General features: G+C 40.0%; 1 protein-coding gene across 7 annotated transcripts in view; it reads right to left on the bottom strand.

Moving 5' to 3' along the window:
* Nucleotides 1-20,833, bottom strand: part of LOC310670078 (uncharacterized protein) — a gene marked incomplete at its 5' end in the record, with an annotated part of 234,151 nt that overhangs the window by 99,383 nt on the left and 113,935 nt on the right. For 3 of the 7 annotated variants that reach the window (XR_014507511.1, XR_014507512.1, XR_014507515.1), the window contains one exon: nucleotides 3,934-4,088. Of the gene's footprint in view, nucleotides 1-163; nucleotides 244-732; nucleotides 839-3,933; nucleotides 4,089-17,228; nucleotides 17,350-20,833 lie in introns of those variants that run through there. The other 4 variants (XR_014507513.1, XR_014507514.1, XR_014507516.1 and 1 more) reach the window with 3 other exon arrangements.

Raw genomic sequence — 20,833 nt, 5'->3', positions numbered from 1 at the left:
TCTCCACCTGTTCTCTGAACTTATAGAACAAACGCCTGGAGAGGGCTACCACACACAATGCATTTTGTTTTTGCATTCCTGTTCTTTGTGATTTTTCAGGTAAATCTACTTAAATCCAGTCTCTCCTGCTAAAACCTCTTCTCTTTCACAATCACACCTTTACCTTCTCACACAACCATGTGGCCTGTTCCTGCTGTGCTCCTTTTGTTGTCCTCCACCAGAGATCCAGGCCTCCCCCAGTTACTAGAGCCAAATGCACACCGGTTGCATGTCTTATTTTACCAAGCTATACCCTAGCAGCATTCTGTCCTTTCAGCAGCTTCTGCAGCTTTCTAATTTATTTTCACAGACACTTTCCGGATCTAGCCAGCTCTTATTCAATTACACTATAATTCTTTTCCACATTATGGAGTGGTTTATGTTCCTTTCATTTTGCATAAACAACACTAAATCAAAATCTCTTTGTGTTCTGTTTCATTAAAGACTGATTACCGTGTTTGTTTGTTGTTCAACAATAAATAGGCTGGCTTAAAATACCCATCTGAATGCTTTTGTTTAGCAGGCGTTGAATGTACTTATCCTTTACATTTGTATGATTTTTTTAATTTAAAAAATCATGGTCCTTGCAGGAATAAGCAGTTGAAAGGATGGCTGCTTGTTGTTATTGAAAAGCTTGCCATTTTTTTTACATACCTTTGTGGGAAACATGAAGAATGGGAAAAGTTCTCTCAGCTGAGTTACATGCAACACATTTCTACCTCCTGCCATTTGCTTGATTGGCATGTTTTCACATTCCTTTTTCAGTTTGCTCTTGGAGAAATATCCTGAAAATATGCAGCTGATAACAGAACCATTACAAAACTGTGTTCAGCTCTGGTGCAGATTAAAAAAACCCTTTTTTCAGCTTTATGGTTCAGTTCTAATTGAGAGACTAATTTTGAACCAATTGTTTGGTAGGAACATAAGAAGAGCCCTGCTGGATAAGACCAAAGGCCCATCTAACCCAGCGTCCTGTTCTCGCAGTGGCCAACCACGTGCCGGTGAGGAGCCCACAGTGCAACAGTGCTACCCCCACCTGTGATTCCAGAAACTGGTATAAAGAGTAGGGGTGAGGGAGTAATTTGAACTGCAGTTCTCCATCCAAGTAATCTGTACAAAAATGCATATACTGGGGCAAAGCATGCATTTAGTGAAAATAACATACAAAATGTATTGTATTAGAGGAAATTGTTTTGCAAAAATGTGTATATTAGGAGAAAATGCACTAAAATTCTAATACATTTTCATTAGGATTTTTTTTTTTAATAGCAAACTGATATGGAATTGTGGGAAACTAAATTTAAGATTAGTAAAATGAGAGACTGAGAGAAATCTTAATTGACATATTTGGCTATCTCTCATACAGAGCCATACTGTCTCTGAGCATAGCTGTCAACCTTCCTCTTTTTTTGCGGGAAATTCCCTTATTCCAGCACCGTTTCCCGCTGCTATCCTGGATTGTTAGATATCCCATAGACTGTCCCCGGGACAGGTGAGGCTGCTGATCCCTTATTCTCGAGGCTGCTGATCCCTTATTTTCAAATCTGAAAGTTGACAGCTATGCCTCTGAGGATGGAGGCAGAACATGGCTAGGAGCCACTGAGAACCATATCCTTCATGAATTTGTCTAATCTTCTGTTAAAGTCATCCAGGTTTGTTGAAAAAGGTTCAGACACTATGAAGTAGTTTTCAACTAGCTCAAATACATTTCATATAAGTAAATAAGAACACCCCCCCCCAATGATTAGTTAGTGGTCTTTGATTTTAATTTTTTATGCGTTTTTTATTATATGTAGATATAATTTCAGAGTGTTCACAAGTAGGGCATATCCCTATGGTTTCATACTTATTTAAAAGGGATTAGACCAATTAATGGAGGATTGCTCTATCAAAGCCTTGATGGTGAGGTGGTGAATGGAGAAGTACAAACCAATTTGCCACACATTTCTATGTGATCCCTTGAGACACTTTAACAATCGCTTTTTGCTTCATGTCAAAGATTGCGACTTATTCCTGATGGTTTCAAAAAGGCAGGGAAATATGTTACCACCCAATTGATTGGTCTTTCCTCATTAATGGATAAATACTTAAGTGGCAATTGGCTTATACAGTACATTTTTTTCTTAAAAAAAAATGTTTAAGGGTACTCTCATTTTCCTACTCATATTGAAATACCGCCCCTCAATGAGGCCAAACTTAGATTCGCAAAATGTTTAGGGGTATGCATACCCCTGCATCCCCCCCAGAAAAAAAAGCACTGGGTTTATATGAAATTGTCAGTGCCCAAAGCAGGGTCCATTTATAGTAGTCCTTAAACTGATCTTGCAGATTTTCTACAATGTTAAATATAGCTTCATAAACAGGTTTATGAGCATACTCGTTTCCAAAGTACCAATATTTTGCAGGTTTAAATACTGCAAAGCAATATTCCTTGCTCTTGGTTCATGTGGCTAAAGAATACAATTTACAGTGACACACAGCTGTCTTGCCAAAACACATCACTGTGCACCTTAAATCATTTGCACAAAGTTGACCTAATGATGTGATAAACAGGGAAGCTTATTCACAGAGGGTTATGGAGCACATTCTTCTAAATAAATGGCCGTTTTTGCTATGAAATAGCAAATGCTATGGTTAAGACACAAAAAAGCAGTCTACCAAAAAGTAAATGGTACAGCAACAGTCCAAGATGCAATCTCATGGGTACCCCAGAATTTCTTGCAACTGTCAATGATCCAGTAACCATGGTTTATGAGTTATTGCAAATGCACTGATACGAGCTGTTTCACTCCTCTCCACTAGCACATGGAGAAAACAAACCATGATCCCTGGCATAGTGTTATATCCATCATATCATGTGGAGAATTGAATTTAAGATTGGTAAAATGAGAAAGTAAGAAACCAAAATTGCCAGATTTGCCTGTCCCTAAACTGATGCACTAATTTTTCCAACATGAAACCATCAAAGACAAAAAACACATTGTACCACATTTGGTTTGGTTATTATATTCCAAACTGTCAAACCCATTAGAAAAAAATATAGATGTTTTGTCGCTCTCAGATTTGGAGAGTGTGCTTAACATGCATTTCTGTCTGAAGTGCTGTTTCATCAGTAATTCAGAATTCTTGGGTTAATCTATTATGTTAAGCATGGGGAAGATCATCCCAATTAATAAGTTCATAAAACAACCATACAATTGCTGGGAGAGAAGCTTTTTAGTTTCATTTAACTTCATGGAGACCTAGAGCAGTGACCTTTAGCAGATGAATACACTTACAGAGAAGAGGAAAACACTGCTCAGAAATCACTTTACGGACAAATTTAGCTGAGACAGGGCAACCTAATACATTCATCCCCATGTGCAAGGACAAAATTCACCCGAAATGGATTGTAGTGAGCACCTTTGTGCGCAAAGACACTGTCAGCTAGAAGTTATTCTGCAAGTCTGGCTAAAAATGGCCTTACTAGCAATAATGTATTTATACCGAAACAAAACCCTTAGGAAACAGTAATACCCTTCTAGGAACAGGCACAAGATATAGCTGAGGGAACAAACTAAGAACATTGCTGTAATATCTAATAGGACATAAGTGTGTTCTGTACACTTTTCAGGGGGGCAAAGTTTTGCTATGAGGCTGCATTTAGAGAAGCAAATGGATCAGTGTGTTCTACAGTGGTATAATCCCATGAGAACTGTGCAACACATGAATACAAGCATAAATGGAGGCTCTAAGAAGTTACTCTTTCAGCTGCTGCTTAGAAGCTGTAAATAAGGGCAATTTAGAACTGTGTGAAATACCAAATTAAATTTCTCAGGATTTGTTTTTCACAGCAAAAAGGTAACATTTGGGGGTGGGGACATTTTTTTTCCCCTGCAAAGGGGCAGCACTCACCTCAGGGAGGAAATGTTTACTGAGAAGTCAGGGTCTCATCCCTCTCTCTGGGCAAAGCGATTATAAAGAGTGAGGTAGAGGGACTGCACTCTGCACCCACTTCAGTGGAGTTGAACACAGTCCGTTTTCAACTGGTCCAACGTAGATTACCCAACCTGGAGGGAAGGAGCGCGTTAGAGCAGGTGAACCACTTTGCAAATAGGAATCTCCCATTTCAGCTCAGTGCAATGCAGAATTATAATTTTCCTGGCATGCTTTGAAGGAAAGCAGTTTGTACTTCCACACAGCAACAGGGTAAAATGGATAAGGGTCATAGGAAGTTATCTTCCACTGAGTCAGACTGTTGATCCATCTAGCCCAGCACTGTTGACACATTTTTAGCAGGGGTTCTCTAGGGCTTCAAATAGCAGCATTTCCCACACACACAGCTGGAGAAGCCAGGAATTGAACCTGGAACCTACTGTATACAAAGCCAATGCATCACAGCCCTTCTCCCTTATACATTTAAACAGTGCTTTTTTCTTTAAAAAAAAGTGTTTATGGGTACTCTCATTTTCCTACTCATATTGAAATGCTGCCCCTCAATGAGGCCAAACTTAGATTCACAAATGTTTAGGGGTATGCGTACCCCTGCATACGCCCCAGGGAAAAAAGCACTGCATTTAAAGCTACAACAGCAGCATGTGGTTTCCATTCCAGTGAGGCAGGGGCAACAAGATTGGCCTATCAAGAGCACGGAAGCCCAGGTGAATGTACGCATCGGTTCACATAGGCCTCCATACTGGGGCCAGTGCATTTTCATTATTGTCTCCTTTGACTGGAGAAATACTGTTGAAGTTTTGGGATTCTATCAAATAAATTGAAGGCCCCTGAGTTCTGCTATGATGGATTGTGCTAAGCGTATTAAGGTTAAAAGGACTCTAGAAAAATATGTTCAGTTTCATAAGCACGTGGAAAAGGGCTAAATCATCTTGGCATGTGACAGACATGCATCCGAGACTACAGGGTGGCTTGGTTCGCTTTTCAGACGGCAAGCTATGATTAATATGCACCTTGCCATTCTCTATCTGATCTGCCTCATCTAAGATGACAATAAAGAACTACAGCGCACCGTGCAAAATAAATACAACAAAACACAGAGCTGTCAGTGCTATTCCTCTCCTGTGATGTACTTTCCCTTGATAGACAGAACAGAACTGGTCTGTCACAAGTAATAGCCACCGCAACGGCAAACCTCGGGGGGGGGGGTGCATTTTGAAAATGCAAAGAGAGATAGGCTTTATTTCAGTGAACTTTCCCCCATGTTTAAGTTGTTCTATGTTCATCCTTTTTTCTTTAGATTATTGTTGGTTTTATTGATATCTTGCTTTTTACTATTACATATAACAGCATGGGCTGTGGGCTGTGGGAGGAGAGGCAGGCAAACCAGCTAAGCTAGCCTCTCCTACTTTGAGCCTCACTACTGCCACCTAAGGGGTGTTTTTATTCTCTTACTGCCTCCGCTAAACCACCCTGTTATTTTTTTCCTGTTCTCTTCACTTCTACTAATGTCTTTTTAAAGCAATCAATTAATGAGCCATACTTTGGGGGAGGATCATTTTAAAGCAGATTGACCCACAAGAGCAAATGAGAAAACTTAAAACTCAAAAAGTACTCTGTTCAAGAAAATCACATCGAATGATATAAGTTTGAAATTAATGATCAGAGGCTGAGGAAATAAACTAGCAAGAGCAAAATCTGCATGATTGTATCACCATCGTTTCTTCCAGGCCAAAATGAATCCCATTGTAAACATCATGCCATGGTGACAATTAACCTCTGACATTTCTACCAGCTTTTATAGGGAAGGCTATAAACACAGACTCTGTGTTTACAGGCCATAAACGACCATGTTGTAACTGTGTAATTACCTTAGGAAAAGGTGGTAAACATGATTTAATGAATGGGTAATTGGTGGTTATTTCTGGTTTTTAACCACTTTGGAACGAGTACTCTTAAAGGAAGATAAAGTACTTCAACATCTTTAAAGTACAAGTCACTAAGAGGCTGTAAATATAAGTGGGTAGTTTTAGCCAGAAATCTGCATTTCACTAGAATTGTTTATTTCTACAATAGAAGCCCCCAGATTGGATATAGGGTAATATTCAATGCAATACTCAAAGTAGACTCATTAAAATTAATGGAAATCCATTGATTTCAGGGGGTATAATCTGAGTATGACTTAATTGAGTATTTCTTTATTTCACAGAATTTATACACCGCTTGGCTGGGGCAGGGCGGGGAGCAAACAGACCTCAAAGCGGTTTACAAACAAAGTTCCTCCCATTATTTTGATGTCCTGTAATTGATTTTCATACAGCTCTGCCAGCTGCTGTTTTAGATTTTATTACTGTTGTTACTGTAAAACCACCCTGGGAAAGTTTCTTTACAGTGTGGGGTAATTAATGATGATCATGAAGATGTTGTGAGGGACAAGAATTTATTTTAAAATATCAGTGCCCATGCCCAAAGGACTGTGGTATATAATTTCAAAATAGGAAGGTGTTTGTCTTTCCCATATAATTGGATACACTCTGGATAATGTACACAGCGTACCTGCAAATTTTGTCACATGTGAAGCAGCCTAAAGGCAGTTTTTTACATCTCCTCTCAAGATAATTTCCCTTTCCGTCTTCCCAATCAAAACGCTAAACATATGAAAATATTACAAACTTAATGAAAACAAAGCAACCATGTTGAAAAGTGTTGCTGGGGGTGGGAATGGGGAGTGAGACTCCTGAAGAATCAATTAAAGAGAACTTTCAAAGGATGTTCACTGTCAGGCAATTATGTAAATTATTATTAATGAGCGAATCAGTTGCTCCCAGTGTCTGATCTTAAGTGTGATGCACATGTGTTAGCACCACAAGCAACAACTGGGAGTTCAAATAAAGGATATTTGCTACAGGGCCTACAGAATGGGTGCCCCCACCCCCACAAAGTAGGAGATGCCATGAAAACACTGGCAGTTTGGAGCAACACTGAGTTAATCTGTCAAGACACACTACAGCGCATTTTAGCTCTAACTCAGTGGCTTAACATATTCAAGCTGAATCACCAGCTCTTTCAATAGAACTATCTAATAGCAGTTGGGGAGAGCAGGAGTGGTTATGGAGAATATATGCATGCAGAGGGTGAGAAGTATATGGCAAAAATATACTGGCAAAAATATATATGGCAAAAAGCCAGATTGACGCTGGAATGCCTTCACATTGTATTTTGCTATATGTTTAAAGAAGGCTGATTGCCGAATAATTGATGCTTTTGAATTATGGTGCTGGAGGAGACTCTTGAGAGTCCCATGGACTGCAAGAAGATCAAACGCATCCATTCTTAAGGAAATTAGCCCTGAGTGCTCGTGAAGCTGAGGCTCCAGTACTTTGGCCACCTCATGGGAAGAGAAGACTCCCTGGAAAAGACCCTGATGTTGGGAAAGATGGAGGGCACAAGGAGAAGGGGATGGCAGAGGACAAGATGGTTGGACAGTGTTCTCGAAGCTACCAGCATGAGTTTGACCAAACTGCGGGAGGCAGTGGAAGACAGGAGTGCCTGGCGTGCTCTGGTCCATGGGGTCATGAAGAGTCGGACACGACTAAACGACTAAACAACAACAATATGTTTACTAGTGGAGTTTGCACAAGTGCAGTTATTTTTAACTTAGTTGGGTGAAAGCCAACCAGCTTCAAAACTTTGAAGTCAGCTTGTTTCCTATAACCATTGCTAAGATTAACCACAGTTTGTGCAGGTTAAGTTGACATGGCAAGCTGTGTTTAATCTAAAACAGAAGTGAATGTTTCCAAACTCTTTTTTGAAGCCACACTGGAGGAGAAGCCTATGAGCCCAGAGGGAAACTAGGTGCATTTTCATAACATTAATGAACTGGATAGCGGACCCCGGAAGATATAAGTTGTGGGCTTACTGTGCATAAACCACATTGAGGTTTTATTACAATCATGCAGTATGCAAATATTGTAAAATAAATAAATGAACCTGCTTGGAATATGACTGCAAAAAATAAATAAATCATAACTTAAACAGCAGATGTTGACAAATGAAACTGACAATTCTTCTAGAACCTGGACTATGACATCAACTGCCAAGGCCCAAAACACCACCACATTCTAGTAAACCACACCTTTTTGTGACCCAGCCACACCTTTGGGACTCTATTGTAGCTGAAAAGCATGGTATAAATATAATAAACCAACAGAGTCCAACATGTGAATAACTGTAGTCTAATATTTGCGGTGTGTATTATTTTGCATGAGCAAGGAAATGGGAGTATTTCAGTAGCATGAAACAACTTTGTGTGACTGCATGTTAAGCTAAGGAAATAGATAATTTAGACTGATTCTGTGAAGGTAGTCAAATTAAATTGAAGGCTTTTCTCACCACAGAAAATGCAAGCTGCTGGTTATCATGTTGAGATTCTTTTCTTGTATAAAAGCGATGAATAAATTAAAATAAACAAGCAAATAAACATCGCTGTCCAAAATATTGTTGTTTTTAATGATCTCAAAGTGTTGATGCATTATCCCAACTGTTATGTACTGAAGTTCTCACCCTGGGCCAGCAGGGGGATACTGTAGATAGTTATGCAAATGAAGGATCGAAAGTAACATTCAGTGATTGGATAGTTTTAGAAAATGGCAACAGTTATTGTTCTGGAGCTCTATATAAGCAGGCTGACTGAGCTCCTCAATCAGTTCTGTTCCAGCTTACAAATAAAGAGCTGCTTTGAACAGAAAGCACAGTGGTTGTGTGATCAGGTTACAAGACGCGGTAGTGACGTGGGTGACTGGGGAGGAAGTGGGTGGGACCCTTAATTGGGAGCACCTTCATTCCTAGGAATGGATTCTTTGTTCTCTCACTGTGATCGTTAAAGTTTATAACTGGTAAGAGACTCCTTTCTCTTTGTTCTGCTTGTCTACTGCCAAGGAGGAGGGAGGAAGCCGATTTCCTGAAGTCTGACACAGCCCCTCCCCAAACCACGTCTTCTCTATTAGCATCTAAAATATAGGTAGGGAGGTCTATTCTTTACACATAAAGGAAAACTAGGAGGAGAGAAATATACCACCCCCTTACTAATCTACCAATTTTATTTATGAAAATGTTTAGATACTGCTATTCATTTTTTTAAAAATCAGTGTTGTTTACAACAATCATACACAAAACCATATTAAAATGTTAAAAGCAGAAATTAGCTAGCTATTATGGAAAGTTGTGTTCTTAACTGCTTGCATAAGCATGTTGGAATAGAAGAAGTTTTCAGCAGGCATTTAAAGGTTGGGATGGAAGGCGCCTGCTGAATCTCTATTGGCAGAGTGTCTGGGCTGATGACACTAAAGGCTCGGTTTCTTCTTCTTGTTTCAAATGAGCCTTGCCAACTCAGGTTTGCTCTGCAGTTTTAAGCAGATTCTCCCTTGGCCTGAATCCAGTACTGGCAGCGAATTGGGTGGGAAGAAAATTGGTTAATGAAGCAGAACACAGTATAGAAACACAGGGAGGAAGGTAGATTTCCTTCCCCTCTATGGCATCCTTTTTTTTCATATAAAAATAAGGAGTTTTCCACCCACTCCTGCTGTATTTTGGAAGAGGGAGAGGTGCATAAAATATGGCTACTATCCCATCTCCCCTGGTTTGGCTCTATTTTTCCTCTTTAAGTTGCTATTTCCATAGGAAAAGCCTTAGCATCATTATCAAATGCTTACAGATAAGCTCGAAGCTTGCTTTCAGAACAGCTGAGTGCACTTTTTCTGGCTTAAGCAAGGATTCTGCTATTTTCACTATTTGCTTACTGAATAAAAAAAAAAAACCACTGTATGTAGAAGCTAAAGCTATGCAAAAACCTAGTTGGGTGGTGAATCCATCTCATTTTATTGCTGTGCCGCCTTATCGCCTTACCTAGCATTAACAAAAATAGAGCATTTAGCCTAATCCTCTTGTTGGAGTCACTAGAAAATCTTCAGCCTGAAACCAGGAATATTTGAAAAACAGCAATAATTAAAATATACCTGAAAAGGCTTCAGTCCCAGCTTTCTGTATAGATCAAAGGAAGACAGGGTGTGGGTGGAGAATACCAAAAAACAACAACAAACAAACCACCTTCAAGGTCAGGATAGAGTTGTTCCAAGAATTTCTTGCTGTCCTTGTCAAAACTACAACAATCTCCAGAAAATAAACATTAAGTTTTCATTTCCTGTTGTTCTTAAGGTCTGCACCTGTATTAAATGCAGCTATACCAGCTATGAGAGACAGAAACCTCAATCATGATATGAGGAAGAACAAACACAGCAATTTACATTCATTTATTCATTGATAGATAATCAAACATTCACTGTGCAAGTTTATGTTCATGGTATATATTCATCTCGTTCTATCAAAGAAGTTGTATGATCAGCCATATCTATTTCCACCATTAATTTCAACAAAGAGACTCTGCTTCTGTGGTAATAACTCTTGGAGCTGGGTTGGAAATCTTTTCATATTGCACCTGAAGAAATATCTCCTCAAATGGGGATCATATAGGCAAGGGAGTAAAATTTAAAAAATAATTCTTAGTTTTCTAGTTAAGGCAAACAGGCAGACAGGTCGTGACAAGCACTGGCAGACGAAGGTGGGGCTGGGGGTTGGTCTGCCCTGGGTGCCATCCCGGGGGGTGACATTTCGGCCGTCCCCACCCCCTGGGACACTCAGCTCTCGTCACACACGCCCCAGGACATGCGCCACTTGCCGCACACACCCCGACACACGCCACTTACCACACACCCCTTGCCGCATGCTCCGCCCCCTGAGACGCGTGCCAGCCATGCCTCCAGATGTACGCTGCTCCAAAGAAGACTGACTGTCAAAGCCCAAAGGGCTACTGTCCTGTGCACACTCAGTAAAAGAAGACAAACGGCTAATAATTCATTTTTTGTTGACAAAAGCGCACACACAGCAGTGACTAAGGTACACTGGATACACACACACACACACCTCTGGTGTCTATGTAGTTGGCCTTGACTTTCCCAGGTTCATGTCTGGTGAAACAGTTGAAGCAACAGTGGGACTATGTCCCCACCCACCCACCAGGCTAATGTCCCCTCATCTGGTGAAGAGTGTACGTGACCTGAGACTTCTGCTGCATGGAAGTAATCACTGCATTTCCTTCTTCAGGCCTTTCTGGTTCTAGGAGACAGCAGGGCAGGGGGAAGTGGGGATTTGACTGGCCAGCTCCTTGCCTGAGCAGCCTCTTCCAACATTTTCTGTGGCCCTTCCTCTGTTTCTGACTACTTGGACCCTTACGCTTCCTTCCTTCCTTCCTCCTGCCTCATGGGTGGCACCAAACCCCATAAATTGCTGGCCCCCTCTCCTAGGTCAGCCTCCGGTCCTCCCAGCCCTGTCACACATTCACACCCTGCCTTCCCTGACAGCTACATATTGATTGTCCTATCTGTTAAAAGAAATGCATAGTCATACAGTCATATCATGGAGTGAAGAACCTTCTTCAGCTCAAACACCACTAGGCCACTTTCCATGGTCACATGCCCACAGTGGGCGGGCCAAGAATCAAAAGTAGGTGGAGCAATGCATGTTCATTTTACCTTTCTTACAGTAGGCTTATTTCTATGCACACTCAAACAACCCTCTCTGTGTTCCATCCAGGCAAGCAAAAAGTATGATCCAAGTTCAAGGATGCAAAAAAAGCAAAAACTCTCAAGGAGGCTGCAAAGTAGGATCCATAAGGGATGGAAATGTCAAAAGGCACAAGGAGAAATATCCTACTCATTTTCCTACCGCTAAGGTGTTGGGAAATCTGTGGCCTTCCAGATATTGGTGAATGATGACTAACATCATCCCTGAATTGGAGTCTGACAGTATCAGGTGTGGGGGGAAGCAAAAGGTTACCTATCTCTGCCCTACGCCAACTCTCTATGCTGAAGCCGAGTTTTTTTCCCCATTGAGCATATCTTTCATAGCTCAGAACATATGTTAGCACTGTTTGCCGCAAAATAGTCAACAGGACTAGGCGCTCCTCCAGACAACCTACAGTATTTATTCACCATTCATCCCAGTTTTCTTGCACAAAGCTGATGTGGCAGTTAGACTGTATCAGGTCTTTACTAAGCATTATTTCTGATTTGTTTATAAGACAGTCAATCAGCATTCATCGTACATTCAACCTGATTTAACTTGTGGGGTGCTTACATATCTTCCCATTAGTCATTAATCCATCATTTTCAATGCATTTCCCCATCACTTTCCAAAGCCCCAAACATCAGTGTGTTTGGGGGTTTTTTTATATAAAAAAGTAGCTTTGTTCCACTAGACAAACAGAGCACTTTAATCCACTTTAAATGTGAAATCCTACAGTTCCAGTAGGCACTTGAAACTCTCCCACAAAATACTGAGGGTCTGGAGGCAGCCTGAGAAACCTGCCACTGCTCAGTAAAAAAAAATAATACATTCCTTAAAGTAAAATTAAAAATTCAGATTATCCATCTTAAAGGGATCCTGAAGAAAATAGGATAGTCCAAAGTCATTGTGATGATTGTGAACCACTGATAAAACAATACTAGTTTTAGGATACTGGGATAGAATAATACTAGCTTTAACAGAATATGACTGAATATCAGTTTTTCTTTCCTGCCTTACCCTAAGTTACTTGAAGATAATATTTCTTGAACCATAACTGAATAAAACTCATAGTCTAGCTTTGAGAGCCATAACTTTTCAAGGACTAGTAAGGCTCAAAACATAATTGTTATTTAATAGCTGCTCTGTGTCTCAGAACAAGGACCCCTGGCTTTGCTTTTTATTTTACCCTTGAAAAGTCCTGTAATATCTTTTTGCTTTTTTCATCTGTAAAAATGATTATAACGGTACATTTTGCAAGTCGTTCCCCTTCACCCACTCTCTTTGTATTTGGAGAAAGCTCTGTACTGGAAAATACCAAACCATAATCACTATATCTGAATTTTGAAAAGAGTCTGCTTTCATTTTACACATTCTGACATGTTCAGATGATCTGCTAATGAAATCAAGAATTCAAAGTAATCCAGATAAGGAAATGCAATCAAAAGACCAAGGTCAGGAAAGTGTGATGCGGGAGAGATGAATATGTTTATAACCAGGAGTCAAAGATGATCTGAAAACTAAATAGAGCACTTCTTTCAGAGATAAAAGAAAACTTGAATGTTAGAATGCCTGGTCTTATCAACAATTTGGAAATAACAGCTTCCAAGCAAACATGTACTGTAAGATTCTTCTTTTTCTTCTGGAATCACCACTTATACTACTTAGAGTTGATAGCCTATAACTTTGTCTTATAGGTAGTCTGATCCTATGCCTACCTAAAATAATAGAAAGCAATGCCTAATGCTGAATAGTAATAACTGAGGTGCACAGGTTGGGAGTGTATTGTTGCACTCAAGTTCTGCTTTCAAGTTTTCCCCAGGCAACTGGCCAGCCACTGGAAGAACAAGATGATGGACTAGATCTGCCTTTGGACTGATCCAGCAGGACACTCTTTTTGTTCTTGACTGACTAACTGAACATTTAGCCTACCAACAACTTGGTAGCAACTCCATCACAGCCTAGGTTGGATGGGGCGCTTCAGGTACTGACATTTTGGTGGGGTGAGAACTGCTGGTCCGCCACATCAGATAGCTTGAGAAGCACTGCCACAATGTGTGACCTTGTGCAAGTTACCATCTCAACTTAATCTACCTCACTGGATCGTTGGGAAGATACAATGGGAGGGACTATATAAAACACCCTGAACTATTTCAACAGAGAAAGAGTGGGATGAAAATATGACAAAAAATAGAATATGTTTTCCTCATAATAATATTGTGATCCAAAGGGCACCCAGTTAGCTTCATGGCTAGGTGGTAGCTCGAATCTTGGTCTCTGCAGTCCTAAAGATTCCAGCCTTAATTGGCAACACCCTAGTTGCATACTCTGAAACCCATGAACGGATTAAAATCCAGGCATTAAAGTGCATGTTTACTCTCTGCTCACCATGATTGAGAGTATGACAGAATAGGTGTGAAAGAGTAATGAATCCATATAGTCTTGAGGGCGGACCCTTTGCTTTCTAAATAAGACAAACTGACCTTGACTTGTGTCCTTGACAGATATTCTTCCGTTAATTTAAGATTGACCTATTTTGTTGAAGTATCGTTATGAAAGTTAGCTCCTTGATGAGTTCACAGGCTCCTGCTTCACTGGGTTTAAGATTTCCTTGGTTGGCTATAAACATTTCCTAAAGTGCTTTTCTTCCTACAATCAGCAGACTGAAATGGAATCATTTCTCTTTGTAGTACTTTCCCAGGCTAAAAAGCCATCAGATCTCTCTTTTCCTTTGAAGGGGAAAAAGCTGAGGAAAAACTAAGCCTAGGAAGGATCAAATGCAGCTGCAAACAACCCATAATACTCAAAAGCTGTTGTCAGAGTGTTGTACTTGTATAAAGCATAATAATGAAAGCTACAGGCAGGGATTTTCAATTTCAGGACTGCAAAAATATTTACTGTTTTTTCTAGGTAGTGGCTAAAGTTTCCACTGTGCTCATTTCCAATTAGAACTATTTTTATCTGGCTTGATTTTATTTATCACTTAGAATATTAATATCCTGCTTTTTAGTCCCTAAAGACTTACAAAAGTAGCTTACAAAAGATTCTCAAAATAAAACCATTCAAATCCTGTAGAACAACAGAAATTGCATGGGCTTTGTCATCTTTCCTGTTCTACTTGATCTGCAGCTCTAAGAACATTTTGACCCTACTCCAAAATTGACTGTATAGGAGTCCTCCTCTTGACTTGAATGGACTTTGGTCCTCCTCCTACTTGCTACAATTCTACAAAATGGTGGTTGTCACAATCACCAGTTGAAATGTGAAGTAATAACTCTTGCTTCTGACACAGCTCATCCAGAACTCAGTTTGTTTTTGAAGCTACAAAAGTATACAGTTAGCATGTTTTGAATTCTTCTTAGTGAAAGAAACATATACTAGGTTTATGACTCATTTGTGATATTTTGCGCCTGGTATGCAGGACTGTTTTAGAAAAGATATTTATATTTCTCAACCACGTTGTTGGGGAAAATGAGAAGTCATCTTTCCAAAAGCTTCTGGGCAAATCAAATTCCTGCTACTAGTGCCTCTGACAGGAAATTTTGGCAGGGAAAGTAAGAGAATATTTTTCCAGCTGCAGGTTTTTTTTTAAGAAAGGAAAGGAAAGGAAAACATCACTTAAACAAAAGCATTTGTGTAGCTGGAATGCAGCTTGATGTATAAAGGTAAGAGATGTATTCATTTGCTCAGCCTACTTTTGCCTCTGACTCCTCCTACAAGGGAATGTCACCCTGGAAGGTTCCGTTCAAGGGAATTTAGCCCTTGGACTGAAAACCGTTTCTCATTTTTAGGTTGAAACATGACAAAAGAGCAAATAAAATAACATACTGGCAACATTTTAGCAAAAGCATGAGTGAGAACATTAAAATAGAAAAATCTTACAGGCCAAAGACTTGTCTGTAAGAAGGTTTTCACACAGTGGTGCAATGACATCAACAGAGCTTGAGATAAGCCTCTCTAGGGGAATAAATGTCACAATCTGAGGGAAACTATGAAAGAGAACCACCACCCCCCCTCATGTTAACTAGAAATTAAACAATCATACAGGAATGATTCTCCAATACCCTCCAACATCTCCAGGCCCCAAACCAAGATTCATGTATTCAAGGCTGCACATCCTAGCGAGTCACATGACCCGTGTGAGAGTATAGAGCCCAAAAACACTTTTTGAGGCTCCGTGCTCTCACAAGAGAGCACAGCACAAAAAATGTCTGGTTTGGGGCATCACCATCTTGTGTGGCAGGGCCGCAGCACCCCCAAAACACACATTTCTGGGCACCATGCTCTTGAGAGCACAGCCCCCAAAACAGGTTGTCATGTTTTTATCTGGACAGTTGAAGGCTATGCTCTCCAGAAGAGCAGGTCGTAACTAGCACTTTAACTTGTGTCCAAATATGAACCAGAAACTGGCATAGCTATTTTAACAAAGGGGAAACACAATTCCAAAAAACAGCTCCAGCTGACAGTCTGGCTGCCACATTCTGAATAACTGACAGTTTTTGAGGAGACAGCCCTACACAGAGCACATTGCAATACTCCAATCTGGGTATAAATAAAGCAAAAGGTCACTATGGTCAGATCTAACATCTCTAGTAATAAGCAGCACTGATGCACCAGTCTAAATTGACATAATAAACATTCATAGCAGCCACCACATTTCCAAGTAAATATAGCAAAAGATAACTGAATTTCAATTTGCTCCATTTCATTCAGGAATTACTGAAGCTGCCACCTTTCCCAAGAATGCTAAGTTTGAGACTGTTTGGTAATTGCCTCAGTCCAGGGAATCTAAACAAGGTTTGCTCAGCAATAGTCTTACCTTAATCTTACTAGTGGTTCTCTTGATGGGGAAGAAACCACACGTACACAAAGTTTACTACCACCTCAGATGGCCTTATCTCCAAAAAGCTAAAATAAGGATATAAGATGACAGCTTTCCAAGGACTTCTGAGTCAGTGTTGTGACTTTTGAGCATCTAACCCAAAAGTTTAACTCAGTTAGCGCCCACTTAGCTGTTATGCTGCACCTATGCAGACCCAGAGGCATGGATGATATCATTTTTCAACTATTGTAGATAATTGGATTTCTACAGAAATACCAGAACTGTTTAACTTATTATTTTTATACTACAACTCCTTTTTCATGCCACATTACTTGTTCCCAATCCTATTGCTTTAATAGGATTATCATTGAATAAAAGCTAGTGTTTAACTGACTAAACATACCAGAATCGAACAAAATATTTATCTCAGGCACACACTAAGGCAAATAACACTACTTAAAAAGTCTAATGAAGCAAATGAAAATGAATTAACAAGCAGGGGAAAAAGTGATCAGGCACTCATTACGTAAGCCACATCACAATAGCTTACAAGGAGAAACTAAGAGAATACAATAAAACCATTAAAATGCCTCTATTTATCACTAGAAAGATGGTCTGGTCAATAGATTTCCTTGACAAGAAGATTAAGGTCAAGATTGAGTAAGATTAAAATCAAATTGTAATGAGGCCCAGTAATCAATTTTGGCCTGCAGACCTCTTCCAGCCTTTTGCATTTCCCAAACCAATTACTCAGTTTTGGACAACTCACAACAGTATTTTTATACACTGAACAATGTGTGTCTAGCTGTACCTTGAAAATAAGGCATGTGTGGTGTCTGGCTCCATCTTTAGATGACGCACCTGTTGCTTGAATTGTTCTGAGGCAAAACTTTATGTAACAATTCTCACCCTGGCTGCAACCGGACTCCTATGCAAAACTGGGGAGGATGCACACAATCACTTATCATATTAGTTGAAAATGCAGATGAATTGGGTATGTGTCACGTTTAAAGTGCAAGAGCCTTAGCTCTCTGTTTCACGTTGCAACTTGGTTTGACAGCAACTGGTTCTCTCCCTGCATTGTAATAAGAAAACATCTTGAAAGCACTGCTTTTTTCTATAAAAGGAGGGCATCCATTGCCTTTCATTTTTCTACTGTGAGCCACTCATTTCTGTTGGCATTTGTAACGATGTTGAGAGAATGGTAAAGGAAGGTTTCTTGCAAAGATCAGTTTGAAAAATTTAGCAGCCATAGTACACTTCCTCCTGTTGTGGTTCTTTCTGTAGTATATATTCCATTATAAGATTACAGCCAGAGTTTGCAAGAGCATCCATTTGCTAGACTCCCTGCCCTTTTTATGTGAGTGGATACAAATGATTCAGTATTATTGCTTTCAGCGAGGCACATGACAGAATGCTCAGCCAAGTTATGTATAAAAGTTTCTGTTCAGGGTTAACAGGTTCATCTTTCAGTGGGTTGTTAATGCACGAGTAATACGCACAAAAGCGAATCTGTTTGCAGTAGCTAGGTGGGGTTAAAAAGCAAATTGCTTTCAGCTGAAGCAGCCCCAATTTGTCAGGGCCCAGGTGTCAATTAGAAAGGCAAAAGGGGCATGAAATAAAAACTACAAGAAACAGAAATGTGATACTTTATCTGAATTCAACTTTGCTCTGCCATTTCTAGTTTCAGAAATCCTGTTAACGGTTTTAAAATGAAAAACACACTTCATTTGACAACCTGAATTTTGCTATTAGCTTTAATGCCTTTGGTTCTTTTGCTTTCTTTTTCCCATGATCTTAATGAGTTATTTCAGTGTTGCAAAGATGATTACTCTTTTACTCCTTTCCCTTTCAACATCCTAGTCTCATAACACTAGCGTAACATAATGGCAGGCAATGAGTTTCCGGGTGATTATCTAACACCCTGGATCTTCCAAGGCAAGCTTGGGAATAGAGGCTGATTAATCTTAATGGGGACTGAGTCAAAACTCTGAATAAGGCTGCCTGAATTGTGAATATTGAATTTGTAAATGAAAATTGTGATGCATGGATCTCAGAGGTTCGGTTTAGAGGGACAACAAGATCTCACTGAATCCAATGCTTTTCTTACAACTCCTTCTATGATGAGGATGGTGGAGGTGACACCATCATTAGAAATATAACCTGGGGCGGGGAGGGTTACTAAAAAACAAAAAGAGCAAAGCTTTAAAATTGGGGAAATTGCTCGTGGCAATTCAAGCTCTCTGCCTACAAACAGCATTGATTTCCAGTGATGAAATAGGAGTTCTGATGGCCTTGCAAAAGAATTACTAGGTTATCAGTGAAACAATAATATTAGGCATCACCTTAAACAAGACAAGGGTCTAACTCCATGAAATTTGCACTAGAGTTAGAAGGTAAAACCAAGTGCTGTGCTAAAGAGAAGCTTATTCAGGGAAATAAAGGGCCCCTCCAGACATGCATAAGCATGCATTCATGATTACTTGTGCTCCTGATACTGCTGGGGTGGTCATACACAATCCTGCTTTCGTCCCTGCAAAAGTTTTGTGGTAGTCACGCTGCTTCATTTCCAATCAATACATATCTCATAACTCCCTGCTGAAATACCACAAATGTTCTGGGTGGTTGTTGTTGTTGGCTATATTCATCCCTCACTGTTAATTTTCACATTATAATATATTTAAGCCTTCACACAATATAAAAAGCCACTTCTGGAACTATAGCAAAATACAGCACAGCTTTAGCATTCATTTCTACCATATTAATTAGGAAATAACACAGAAATGAGCACTAAACTTGTGCTACATTTCACAATAGTTCAGAGGAGGATATTTTGTCATGTGTTCAAATATTAGTTCAAATATAATGCAGGACTTAACGTTTAGTGGAAAGTCATGAAAACAGAATAAACTGTCATGTGAATGCAGCCCAAGTTGCATTATAGCTCCTCTGTAGAGCAATAATATGGTAGAAATGGGGAACAAACTAAAGCAGAATAAATTCACCACTAATGCACTATTATTGTGTCAATAACTTGTAACAGGATGCACCCACAATAAAACACAAGTTGGGAGGGGGACATAATATTCGAGTATCTAGAATTTTTTGTTTCTGTTTTAGAAGAGAAACTGTCATTCTAAAATTTACCGTATTTTTCGCCCTATAGGACACATTTTCCCCTCCAAAAATGAAGGGGAAATGTGTGTGCATCCTATGGGGTGAATGCAGGCTTTTGCTGAAGCCTGGAGAGTGAGAGGGGTCAGTGCGCACCGACCCCTCTCACTCTCCAGGCTTCAGGAAGCTATCCACAAGCCTTGGGAGCCCGCGGGAGTTCCCGCCGGGCTCTCAAGGCTTGCGGATAGCAGCCTGTTCTGGGGGCTGGGGTCGGGGGAAGCTCGGGCTTCCCCCACCCCAGCCCCACGCCTGGGGGGGAAATAATTTTTTCCCCTTTATTCCCCCTCCCCCCCAAAAAAACCCTAGGTGCGCCCTATGGGCCGGTGCGCCCTATAGGGCGAAAAATACGGTACTTCCTATACCTTTCCTGCAGTGAGTTTTTGAAACATTGTGATATAAAGCTGTAATCAGACCCTACAGGTGTCCCTATTTTCCAGGGACGTCCCTGATTTAGAGAAGCTGTCTCAGTTTCTGATTTTGTTCCGGAATGTCCCACTTTCCTTAGAAAGTGTCCCTATTTTCACTGGAGAAATGTTGGAGGTTATGGAGTTACCTAACCCCTGAGCCATCTGAAGGCAATCCTGTACATAAGGAAGGTTTTTTAAAGAAATGTTTAATGTTTTATAATGTTTTTATATATGATGGAATGCTGGAGCAACACAATAAGATGTGTGGGGTATAAATAGTAAAATGGATGTCTCTATATTAATTGGAGAATGTTGGAGGGTGTGCTGTAATGGAGCTGGGGCAAGGCACTTTTTCCATGGTTAGAAAAACAAAACAAAATGCAGTTGGGAAGATGATCCTTTAGTAATTATTAAGAGCTAACAGTGTAGCTGGGATTACTGTCACCTTCCAGATTGTGTCTCATGTGTGCAAATGGGTGATATGTGATAATTTTAAAAATCAGCAGCCCATGTTGATGGCTACATATGCACATATGTGACCACAGCTGCCCAAATGTTGCTGGCCCGGAGTTGGAAAGAAAATACTCTTCCAACCAAGGAGGAGTGGCAGTTAAAACTAATTAACTACGCTGAATTGGCAAAATTTACAGGAAGAATCAGGAGCCAGAATCAAATTTTAACAAAGAATCGGGGAATTATATAAGGTATTTGAAAAAATATTGTAAATAATTACACTTATTAGTAGGTTTGTAGCAAAAATCTGAACCATGGACTGATTAAGGATTTAAAATAATTTATAATACAGTGGTACTTCGGGTTACAAACTTAATTCATTACAGAG

This window comes from Podarcis tiliguerta (assembly GCF_965153285.1).
Source record: "Podarcis tiliguerta genome assembly, chromosome: 1".
NCBI lineage: Eukaryota > Metazoa > Chordata > Lepidosauria > Squamata > Lacertidae > Podarcis > Podarcis tiliguerta.
This window is presented reverse-complemented; position numbering and strand designations above follow the sequence as displayed.